The following is a 12,500-nucleotide window of genomic DNA, read 5'->3' as shown; positions in this document are numbered from 1 at the left end:
TGCAACGACGATACCGCCATCTATGGGACGCCAAGCCGACTAAGACATCGATGGGCCCACAGTGCCCATCTTTCGACGCCACCCACAAAGCATGCAGCCTGTGTCGACCACAGCACCCAAACGCCAGTGCCTCTGCCGCACGAAGTCGTGGACCGGCAATCACACCACCCGCACCCGCTCGTGCCCCACCCCAACCGCCAAACTCGCAACGCCAGCGGATGAACGGCGGAAGTTTCCCGCAGTCGTAATGTGCAATCCACACCTATAACTTGCGTTTCATGAAGAGTTATGTCCAATATGCGACATTCCCGCGTCCTCGTCGCGTGCGGTCGAGCCTCGCGTGCGCTCTCGTTCTTTCGGCGTTTTGGGTGGGAAAAACGTGTGCGAAAGAGCTGAAATTTGGCACAGTGCTTCGCGTCGTGACCATACAACGTGTGTAGAATTTTCTTTGCCGTCGCTCTTACCGTTTTTTAGTTGTCGTGACATTTTCGAAATTCGAAATTTCCGTGTTTTTCTGTATATGTATGGAGTTTCTGGTGTTTGTGAAGTGCTTCATCGACGCAGACTACATCGTGCAACGTCGCTGACGCATTACCAGCATCATCCAACAGGTATTTTTATCCGTTTTTCTCCAATTATCGATGTTTTCCTAATCTCGTGATGTACCTAAATTTCGGGGATTTTTCCACCTGAGTGGGACTGAATGGGCGTAATTAACCGTATTTCAGTTGATAATGCACGGTAAAGTGGTCCACTGCTCCCAGGAACTGCTCTTTTGGTGGTCATGAGCTGCCCTTTGTCTTCCGCGCGTTCCGCGTGTGTTTAGAAATCCGTTCCCATCCGTCCAGTGCAAGGGGTTAGCTAGCATCCAAGCACACGGCTGTATTCTTGGAGTCTTTCTCTATCAGATAGTGCCTAAAAAACTGTCTCTTCCTTTGTTAGTTTCAAAGTTACAGGCAATCGTAGCGAAGAATACGTGGTAACCACGTGGCGACCGGAAGTTGCCGATTTTCACCCAAAAACCGGGCGGAGGAAAAAATCCGAGCCCATCGGTTTGTAAACGTCCTCATGCTCCATCAGACGACGTAGGAAAATTAGGGTGTCTCTTTCAAGATTTAACAATTATATCGGTTTTCCCTACGGCCGCGCACACGCGTTGCCGTCCAGCCGCGCGTGCCGCGCTGTGTCTGGTCACTCGTATTAACAGGGCCAGCGCCTTCTCGAGCAAAAACCGAGCATCAGGGCCGTGTACCCAGCTTAATCCCCTCTCAAATGGAGCAGTTTAAGAAGTATTTTCCCTCCATGGATTAAGACATATCCTCTGTATTCTGTCATAGTCCGCAGTCCTTCACGCGGTTAAGAATTTGTTACCCAATATAGGAATAAGTTGAAAGTAAATGCCATGTGCACTGTCTAGAAGTCCATTTATTACCCTCTCGATCCCCAGCGAGAAAAGGCTAGGTCTTTCTCGCACTTGCCGAACAGCAGCCACTTTTGTCCAGTGTGAGCGATAGTACCCGCATGCCTAATCGCGGGTTCACGTAAATTTGCCCCCTGCCGCTGCCAACTCACCAAAAGTATATGTATAAATATTGTTCTAGTACGTAAGATCCTTCTATCATCACATAATGTCTTCTTCGGTGCCAATGGCTTGTAAAGTTAGTAACTGAAATTAAAATAGTGGAGCAGTGCGTACCACTCGGCTGGGAGGCGTGCGCATCCGATTTTTCCTTCCGCTACCCGCTACTATTTAAGAAACAAATTTTCCCGTAGATGATAGGTTGTTACTTCTGTTTTTGGCTGTGTTAGTTTAGGGTTAAGGCCTGTGGAAGTGATGTCGTGTGTACCGTGCAGCTTGCCGGAATGTGGATACAGTAATCGGCAAAATTCATGCCGTTACCAAAGCTACAAATAACCATTGTGAATATCTTTCTGTAGCCTACTCCCTTCTTAGTTCAAACCAGTGTTTAGTACTTAAAGATGTCTCTTGTGCTGTAGGTTAGGCATTTAGGTTTTAAAAGGAATCTTGTGTGTGCATTTAGGTTTTATAAGGAATCTTGTGCGTGCTGAGTAGCCAGCGTGCGCGTGCATACGAGCAGTGACAGAAAACTGAAAGTTTTCTACCGATACAGTAGCTCTTAAAATTTTATTAGGTAATATATTGATAGTGTAGTCTTCCCCTAGTTCTAATATGATCTTGCTTTCCATCACTTGCTAAATAAGTCTGAGGAACTAAAATGACATAAATTTAAGTCACGAGTGTAGCAAAAAGCAGTGCAAAATGTATTGTTACATCTCGTAATTCTATGATAGATTAGGCCACGTATTTAGCAGATAGCAGATAACCATTGTGAATATCATTCTGTAGCTTACTTCCTTCTCTTTTCAAACCAGTGTTTAGTGTTTAAAGATGTCTCTTGTGCTATAGGTTAGGCATTTAGGTTTTTTTTTTTTTTTTTTTTTTTTTTTTTTTTTTTTTTTTTTTTTTTTTTTTTTTTTTTTTTTTTCTTCGTTACATCTCGTAATTCTATGATAGATTAGGCAACACATTTAGTAGATAGGATAGTGTGTTGGGCGGTGAGAATCGACTAATCGACTTGTCTATGAGCCATTAACGCCCTATAGCGATATCACGGCCTAAAGGACTGAGTGTACCAGAGTAACTGCCCCAAAATGGGGCTCAGCAAAGAGAGTCTCGGAGCAGCAAATGAACCTGGTGCAAACTCTGTGGTCACCACAGACAAGGAGGACTCAGGAAGATGCTCAGATCTCCAGGAAATGGTGAACATCAGGGAAGAGATGGAAGCCTTCATTTTTAATGACACAAACAAGATAAACAATGGACAAAAAAGATTCATTCTAGGGAAGCTATCTGAATACGAACAGATACTGAAGAAGTATCAGATGGAGATCCTAGAACTCAAAACAGAGCTAAGGTGCGTGAAGACCCTGGAAACAAATGCTTCATCAGAGGTCGAAAGCTATGCCAGCAAGGCAGCTGCCAAACCAGCACCTAAACAACAGCCCATGAAAACGCAACATTCGAAAGTGCTAATGATCAAGCCAGCAGAAGGCTATCAGAAAACTGGAGAGGAAGTCGAAGAAACTGTAAGAAACCTTATTTCAACATCGCTGAAGGATGTTCGCATATCAAGATGCAAGAAGACCAGAGAAAATGGCATTGTCCTCGAAGTCCCTAATGACCAGGACGTTGATAAAATCAGGAAGTGTGGTGCAGTAACACAATCTGGATTAACAGTCTCAGATCCAAAGAAGAGAAACCCAAAGATAATAATCTTTGATGTTCCGAGGAACACAAATGAGGAGGAATTGAAAATGGAACTATACGAGAGAAACCTCGCAAGACTTAACATTCAGAGGGAGGAGGTTATGGAGGGTACCAAGGTACTGTTTAAGACTGGTCCGAGAAACAGGGAAGAGGCAAACCTAGTGCTGGAAGTAACAACAAAGGTGTGGAACAGTCTGTCTAAACAAGGTCGCGTCTACATAAATTGCACCTCTCACAAAGTGCAGGACTATAACAATATAAGCAGATGCTTTAAATGCCAGGGTCATGGACACACAGCAGCAAAGTGTAAAAATGCAGAAACTACCTGCGGCCACTGTGCAGAATCAGGACACACTTTCAAAGAATGCACAAAAAAGAACCAACAGGCCCAATGTGCAAACTGCAAGCGTGCGAAGAAGCCGCATACTCACGCAGTGACTGACAAAACATGCCCAGAATACATCAGGATCAAGACAATACAAAACAGTAGAACTGACTATGGACAGTAACAACAATGGAGTGCCACAACGAGGAAGAAGAATGCAGACAGGAACACAGTACAGAGACATAAAAATATTACAGATAAATGGGCAAAGAGCAAGGATAGTTCCAGACCAACTGGCGCACCGAATCCTTGAGGAAAACATAGATGTGCTATTGATCCAAGAGCCCTACTGTCTCAATAATATCGTAGGTGGATATCCATCAGATTTCCAACTTATGTACAACTCTAAAGATGGTCCACCAAAGGCAGCAATAGCAACCAGATCTCAAGTGATAACAGCTATGCAGCTGACAAATTTCAGCAATACCCACATGGCTGTCGCCAGCATTAACGGAGAATTTGGGGAAATGTACATAGCCAGTATATACTGCCAATATGGGGCACCTATAGACGAATTCCTGCAAAAATTAGACACTCTCCTGGATCAGCTAGAAGGGAAACCGGTCATAGTAGGACTGGACTCGAACGCAAACTCACCAGTCTGGTATAGTTCCATGACAGATGAAGCGGGCAGAATGCTTGAAGACTTCATCGCACAAAGAGGACTAATAGTGATGAACGAAATGTCAGACCTCACAACATACTGTGGCCCAAATGGACAAAGCAACATCGATGTGACAATCTGTACTCCCCCAGCAGCCAGAGCTCTGTGCAACTGGATGATTCATGAGGAATGGACATCAAGTGACCACAGGGCTATAACATACAATATCAAAGCACCCCAAAGGAGGAGAGAGACAGAGAAATTGGCGACATATAACACAAACTTTGCAAAGTGGCCCATCTTTGACAAACAGCTTGTCAAGTCCACAGAGAACTGGCCACAGGGGACAAACGGTGTAAATGGAATGGCTACCAGACTGCAGGAAGCTATCTATGAATCCTGCAGCAGATCCATGAGAAAGCGAACTCGTGTGCAGAACCCAGTTCCATGGTGGAGTGCAACTCTTGCTGACTTGAGGCGTGACACCATATCTGCACGACGTACATTACAGCGAGCACGGAGAAGTAACAACCACACTGCTACAGAAGAAGCAAAACAGCACTACAACAGGACGAAAAACAAATATAACAGAGAAATCGTCCAAGCCAAAGAGAAGACCTGGAAAAAGTGGGTATCTGACTGTGATCAGAATGACCCCTGGGCCATAGTGAAGAAAGTAATCCGGCCAAAACGCGGCACAGAAAATGTACTGAGTAACGTAAAAGTCACAGACCAGACTACAACAATAACATGGAAGGAGACCATAAGGTCATTGCTACAGAGCCTGCTTCCTGATGACAATGCAGATGAGGATACTGTCGAGCAGCAGTTGGTGAAGATGGCCAACGAGGATTACGAAAACAGTGACATAGACCCTGAATTCACGCCAGAGGAAATAGGGACTGCTATAAAGGCCTGTAAACCAGGCAAAGCGACAGGCCCAGATGAAATTGATGACAAAATAATAAAGAGGGTCTGGCACACGAGTCCCCATCTCCTGGTGGACCTATATAACAGCTGTCTGCAGGAAAGAAAGGTCCCAGATGAGTGGAAAAAGGGTAATGTGTGCATTCTGCTCAAATCAGAAGAAAAGCCCAGGGATGAGCCAAAGTCATACCGCCCAATATGCCTGCTCCCTATCATAGCGAAGGTCTTAGAACGCCTAGTCGTAAATCGCCTTGACAAGTTGTATGACGAATCAGGGCTCAAGGCCCCAAACCAGTTTGGGTTCCGTAAAGGTGCCTCAACTGAAATGGCCATTAGGCAGCTCCTTAGCAACGTTCAATGTGATGAAAAGTATGTAGTGGTTATCTTTGTAGACATAGCAGGCGCCTTCGACAACCTCTGGTGGCCTAGTGTCATGAGACGCCTAAGAGAAATCCAGTGCCCACGTAACCTCTATGATCTGATGGTGGACTATTTTAAGAACAGAACAGTTGTAGTTAATAACAGGGCCGGATGTGTAGAGAAAACAGTCACCAAGGGATGCCCACAAGGCTCCATTTGTGGCCCATTCCTATGGAACCTTGTCTTCGACGAGATAGTAAACGAGAAGGAGGGTGATCAATGGACAAAAGTGGCATACGCTGATGACCTAGCCATTATCGTTAGGGGACAGAGCCGTAAACAAGTAGAAGACCGAGCAATGCGAGCCCTAAAGGAGGTAAGCGAATGGACCAAAAAGAACAAGCTAGGGATATCCAAACACAAAACAGTAGCCATGACCATCAAAGGCAGTTTTGACAGGAATAGACCGCCAATAATCCCATTCGAGGGGGGTAACATAAAATTCGTCTCAGAGGCCACATACCTGGGTGTAACCCTTGATGAAAGACTCCTTTTCACACCACATGTGAAAAACATCCAGAGAAAGCTAGGTGCCATCTCAGGCTTGCTATTGAGGGTTACTAGAACAGAGTGGGGCCTGCAAAAGAAGTCCCTAAAACTGATGTACCAGGGCTTATGCCTCTCTGTCTGTAGATACGGTGCAGCAGCATGGGCACATCGCACAAAGCACAGGTATGTAAAAAGGATACTGGACGCAATACAAAGGCCATTTCTATTGCAGATGACCAAAGCTTGCAGGACTGTGTCAACTGATGCCCTACAGGTGTTAACGGGAAGCTTGCCACTGGACCTAGAGGTAGTGAAGGCAGCCTTGCTATACTACGCAAGACATGAGGTGGTTGGCCTGGTTGCCGGGTTCCAAGCTCCAAGAAATATTGCTGGGCAAAATCCTAGATGTAGTACTAAAAAAAGAATAGAGTTTATGTTGCAGGAGGAGTGGCAGAACAGATGGAACCAGGGACTGACTGGAAGGGAAACATACAACTGGGTACCAGATGTGGGAATGTGGCAGAAAGGCTGGCGGAGGGCTATAATCCCACCATACTCCCTAACCTGCCTACTGACAGACCATGGGCTGAAAAAGAAGATCTGCGACCTGGGTATAGAGGAAAGCACCAGATGTACATGTGGTGAAGAAGAAGACACAAACCACATACTTTACACCTGCACACAATATGCAGAGCCCAGAGGTAAGCTCATTGAGGCAGTGGGTCCTGAATCCTTCAGGAGTAAACAAACACTGCTCCAAACTAAAGAGAGCTACTCAGCAATCAAATTATTTGCTGAGGAAGCTTTTGACATCAGAGAAGTTACCATGATCCTCAGTGACCTGGCTTAAAATATCTAGGTTCTCTGGATATTCAGAAAAGCGACCAAAGACATCATGGGAACGTTACTGGTAATGCACAGAAGGACACCCATGATTCCGAAACAGCCCTGATATCTTGCGCACTTGGAGGAGACATGGCTGAGTGTGGAGGGGTGACGAGCTTCCTCTCAGAACCACCGATGATGCCTCTACATGTATCCTGGGACACCAGTGGCGAGAAGGGTATGTCGGAGGGGAAAAGGAACAAATATATTGACAGAGACTGGCTGAGATCCTGGGAAACTCTCGATCGACAGCATGTGGGCGTGGCCAGCCTGGTGACTACAGGTTGTCCCCCTGAGCACCTCCTTATTACGAACATGCTGTAAGTGGATGCTATACTGCTGATGAATAGGGTCGCCATCAGCAGTGGCGGCGCTGCCTCCACGTGGTTCCCCGTGGGCACCCAATAGGGTGGCTAAAGGCGCTCTTCAAATGGAAGGTCCATTCCCCCAGAAAGGGGGTAGTTTTTCCAAGCTGGTTTCCTTCGTTGTGGTGGAGTTGGGTAGTGGATACATGGGTTGGATTTGAAGGGAGTATGAGCGAAGGCTCGGGGATCCCTGACGATAATCCACCTCTGGCAAGGGGAAACCCGACCCAGAAAAGCCATGTACAATACTGTCCCTATACATGAGCTGCGAGCTGTACCACGTACAAGCTACAGACGCGATCGCATTGCTCACTGTACGGATTCCCATGCCGAGCGATCAGCTAGGAAGCGCCCCATCCACGTCGGTACCCTTGGGCGTTGCACTCGCAGTCGCAAAAAACGTTGGGCAAATATATTTCTCCGATGCTGAGCGATCAGCTAGGAAGCGCCCCATCCATGTCGGTACTCGTACGCGTCGCACTCGCAGTCGCAAAAAACGCTGGGCAAATATATTTCTCGGAAGAGTAATGACAGTCCGAGCCTCCTGCGTGGGAAGAGTCTTTCTAGGCCCTGACCCACGGGAAGCGTGTAGCTTCCCCCATCCCGGACATTTCACGTCGTCACACTACCGGTATTGACTAATAGACTGATTGCTGATAATCATTAGCCACACACTGGGGGAAACGGCCGACAGGGGCGGCAACATAGTGGAGCCGCAGTGTCACTAATGTACAGAGATAGAACAGTTTCGACTGGAACCAGAGTAACCGTATACACGGCACTGATTAGTAATAGATGCAGAGCCATCAGAATACAGATAATATATACAACCGTCCCTATACATGCTGAAAGACTCTGCACACAATGAGAACCACACGTCAGCCAGACACTATCACACACTACTCTCTGCCTCTAACAGGCACACACACAATATCTAACCACCAGCATGGAAGAACATCCGGTGCATCCTCTCCGCCACATTACACAATCCACACTATCATAACCAGACCGGGAGGTCCACCCAGAAAACAGAATATCCCACCCTTCCGACATCCGCCATTGCTCAGCTAAGCCACGAACACCCACACATGTCCTACACAGGGGTGCACCCAACATCACAATACTGCCTCCTGTCACAGTACACAAACAATGGCAGGAATGAAAGACACAGATCTGCCACAACCTTGGAATCGGAGCGCCGCCTGTCATGAGCCACAAGTGCATCCTGACGTGACAAATCGGATGATCCCGCAGGCATGCACTTACGATAATCACTATCAACGAACCTGCCGCCCCCTCCCCCCCCAAAATACACCTTTCCCTACAACGTGTACCTTAACCTAAGCTATATTGTACCTTAACCTAAGCGATATTGTACCTTAACCTAAGGTATATCGTACCTTAACCTAACCTACATTGCGCCTTCACCTAACCTACGTTGTACCTTAACCTAACCTACGTTGTACCTTAACCTAACCTACGTTGTACCTTAACCTAACCTACGTTGTACCTTAACCTAACCTACGTTGTACCTTAACCTAACCTACGTTGTACCTTAACCTAACCTACGTTGTACCTTAACCTAACCTACGTTGTACCTTAACCTAACCTACGTTGTACCTTAACCTAACCTACGTTGTGCCTTAACCTAACCTACGTTGTGCCTTAATCTAACCTACGTTGTGCCTTAACCTAACCTACGTTGTGCCTTAACCTAACCTACGTTGTGCCTTAACCTAACCTACGTTGTGCCTTAACCTAACCTACGTTGTGCCTTAACCTAACCTATGTTGTGCCTTAACCTAACCTATGTTGTGCCTTAACCTAACCTATGTTGTGCCTTAACCTAACCTATGTTGTGCCTTAACCTAACCTATGTTGTGCCTTAACCTAACCTATGTTGTGCCTTAACCTAACCTATGTTGTGCCTTAACCTAACCTATGTTGTGCCTTAACCTAACCTATGTTGTACCTTAACCTAACCTATGTTGTGCCTTAACCTAACCTACGTTGTGCCTTAACCTAACCTACGTTGTGCCTTAACCTAACCTACGTTGTGCCTTAACCTAACCTACGTTGTGCCTTAACCTAACCTACGTTGTGCCTTAACCTAACCTACGTTGTGCCTTAACCTAACCTACGTTGTGCCTTAACCTAACCTACGTTGTGCCTTAACCTAACCTACGTTGTGCCTTAACCTAACCTACGTTGTGCCTTAACCTAACCTACGTTGTGCCTTAACCTAACCTACGTTGTGCCTTAACCTAACCTATGTTGTGCCTTAACCTAACCTATGTTGTGCCTTAACCTAACCTATGTTGTGCCTTAACCTAACCTATGTTGTGCCTTAACCTAACCTATGTTGTGCCTTAACCTAACCTATGTTGTGCCTTAACCTAACCTATGTTGTGCCTTAACCTAACCTATGTTGTGCCTTAACCTAACCTATGTTGTGCCTTAACCTAACCTATGTTGTGCCTTAACCTAACCTATGTTGTGCCTTAACCTAACCTATGTTGTGCCTTAACCTAACCTACGTTGTGCCTTAACCTAACCTACGTTGTGCCTTAACCTAACCCATATTGTACCTTAACCTAACCCATATTGTACCTTAACCTAACCCATATTGTACCTTAACCTAACCCATATTGTACCTTAACCTAACCCATATTGTACCTTAACGTAACCTAATTTGTGCCTTAACGTAACCTAATTTGTGCCTTAACGTAACCTAATTTGTGCCTTAACGTAACCTAATTTGTGCCTTAACGTAACCTAATTTGTGCCTTAACGTAACCTAATTTGTGCCTTAACGTAACCTAATTTGTGCCTTAACGTAACCTAATTTGTGCCTTAACGTAACCTAATTTGTGCCTTAACGTAACCTAATTTGTGCCTTAACGTAACCTAATTTGTGCCTTAACGTAACCTAATTTGTGCCTTAACGTAACCTAATTTGTGCCTTAACGTAACCTAATTTGTGCCTTAACGTAACCTAATTTGTGCCTTAACGTAACCTAATTTGTGCCTTAACGTAACCTAATTTGTGCCTTAACGTAACCCATGTTGTGCCTTAACGTAACCCATGTTGTGCCTTAACGTAACCCAATTTGTGCCTTAACGTAACCCATGTTGTGCCTTAACCTAACCTATATTGTGCCTCAACCTAACCTATATTGCGCCTTAACCTGACGCACGTTGTCGCTGAACCTGCTCTGTAATTGTTATGCAACTCGTTAAATTAGTGTAGTGTTGCCTAACCGCAACCCTCGCAATATAGTTCGCTATTCGCACTGCCCGGTCCCCTGTGTATCGCGTCATGTTAAACACCTTGCAGGTGTTGCTGACTTTCCACATGCTCCTGCTATACACTGTAATGTGGATAGCAGCAGGACGTACATGCCCCCCCCCCTTCCCCCCTGCCTTCGCAAGCTGGTCGTTGAGAAGTTTGCATGTTCAATGCCCTTCGCATGCCGACGTACTCAGCCTACGTTGTGGTACGGCCTGTCACCTGTCCGCCGATGTACGCAAAACCCACAAACTGTACTGCACATTGGTCCGTATGTACTGAATGATACATCGTGGCACATGTGTGACCGTACGACGACTGCGCCTAGCAACGGCAGACCATACAGTCCAAATATTGTGCACGCAGCTACGTGTCGTCTCCCTATAAGAGCTGGATTGCAGTGTGGTACGCCATTCAGACGTGTGGGAGGAACGGACGCCCTGGATGGCGATCAGCATGAGCAGTCTGTTGATGTAGTGGAGCGTGTATTCGGACGTAGTCGTCTCTTCTCACACACCGTGATAGCATGTTGCACCGCGTTCCACATCTGCGACATCCTGCAGAGGCCGGCTGACAGTCGTTCGCGCAATGGACACCGCATACGTACGGGGGCTACCTTCCACGTGTTCTCGAGGCGTGCACATGTTGTTGCGTCTATGTGGGCAGACGTAGTGTGTTGTGACACCTGACACAGGCATGCAATACTCGTTGCAAATGGCGATGGACGTCTACGTTTGCTGGTGACGTTACGCAAATGAACAACAGGTAACCCGTTGTGGTGCGGTTGTTCTCGCTAGAGGTGAATCAGTGTTGGCGACGATCGGTCGAGCTATTAACCGGTTGTTTCAGGGATACCCACCATGCCCACGAACGTGAAAGGGGACCCACCATGCCCACGAACGCGAAAGGGGATCTGGGTGTGAGGCGATACGCGGCGGTGGCTGGGTGGGACCGTCCCCGGCCGGTGAGGGGGGGCCGCCCGGCGTGCTGGCAGCGCGGTGCGTGGGCGCACGCGCTACAGCCGGCTGGTGGGGGCGGCCAGTGGCAGGCGCGCCGGCCGACGGACGCGGCAGGCGGCGCAGCTGCGCGCCGGCGCCCCCTGCTCGCGGCGCCTTGCGGCCAAAGTAGGTCCTCGCGGGCCCGGTGCGAAGCGCGGTGGCCATCTGCAGTGTGCTGGTCCGATTGAGGACTGTGTGCGCTGAGGATGCGCCGCCGCCCGGCGCTCGGCGCCGCGACGCCGTCTGCTGCTCGGTCGCCCCAGCGGTTCTCGCAGGTGGTTTGTATCGCAGCTGTGCGGACGTGTTGGCGCGTGCGCTGTGCTGGGAGAGTTCGCTTCGGCACCCAAGTGGGGCTTTTGTCCTTCTGTGGCGCTGGCGTTGGAGCTGCCGGTCACCGTAGGTGGCGCGTGTTGTCTCCCGCCGGCAATGCCACGACAGCACGCTCCCGGGCCTCTGTCGGCAGCGGCAAGCTCAGTTGGGAGCACGGGTGGTCGCACCTAAAGCGTCTACTCGCCTAACTCCGGGCGATTGCGCCTCTCTCGAACCCGACCAAGTACTTAGGACGGCGCTGCGCGCCGCCGGGACCTGAGAGGGTTTCGAGGTGTGTTGTGCAGGGGAGCTCAGCCTCCTCCTGTTTGCAGAATAATTGAGCGGACGCTTGCGTGTTCGCGCGGGCCCCCGGGACACACTCCCGGGCGGCCGGCTGCTCAGCTCTAGTTGACGCAGCTCCCTGGTTGATCCTGCCAGTAGTCATATGCTTGTCTCAAAGATTAAGCCATGCATGTCTCAGTACAAGCCGCATTAAGGTGAAACCGCGAATGGCTCATTAAATCAGTTATGGTTCCTTAG

At 47.9% G+C, this 12,500-nt stretch overlaps 1 non-coding gene across 1 annotated transcript in view; it reads left to right on the top strand.

The window, feature by feature from the left end:
• The first annotated feature begins 12,378 nt into the window (after positions 1 to 12,378).
• Positions 12,379 to 12,500, top strand: part of LOC126434037 (small subunit ribosomal RNA) — a 1,909-nt gene continuing 1,787 nt past the window's right edge. Inside the window, exon 1 of the ribosomal RNA XR_007578931.1 lies at positions 12,379 to 12,500. This exon is cut by the window's right edge and continues 1,787 nt beyond it. This is a non-coding gene — a ribosomal RNA (small subunit ribosomal RNA).

This window comes from Schistocerca serialis, unplaced genomic scaffold, assembly GCF_023864345.2.
Source record: "Schistocerca serialis cubense isolate TAMUIC-IGC-003099 unplaced genomic scaffold, iqSchSeri2.2 HiC_scaffold_118, whole genome shotgun sequence".
NCBI classification, from domain to species: domain Eukaryota; kingdom Metazoa; phylum Arthropoda; class Insecta; order Orthoptera; family Acrididae; genus Schistocerca; species Schistocerca serialis.
This window is presented reverse-complemented; position numbering and strand designations above follow the sequence as displayed.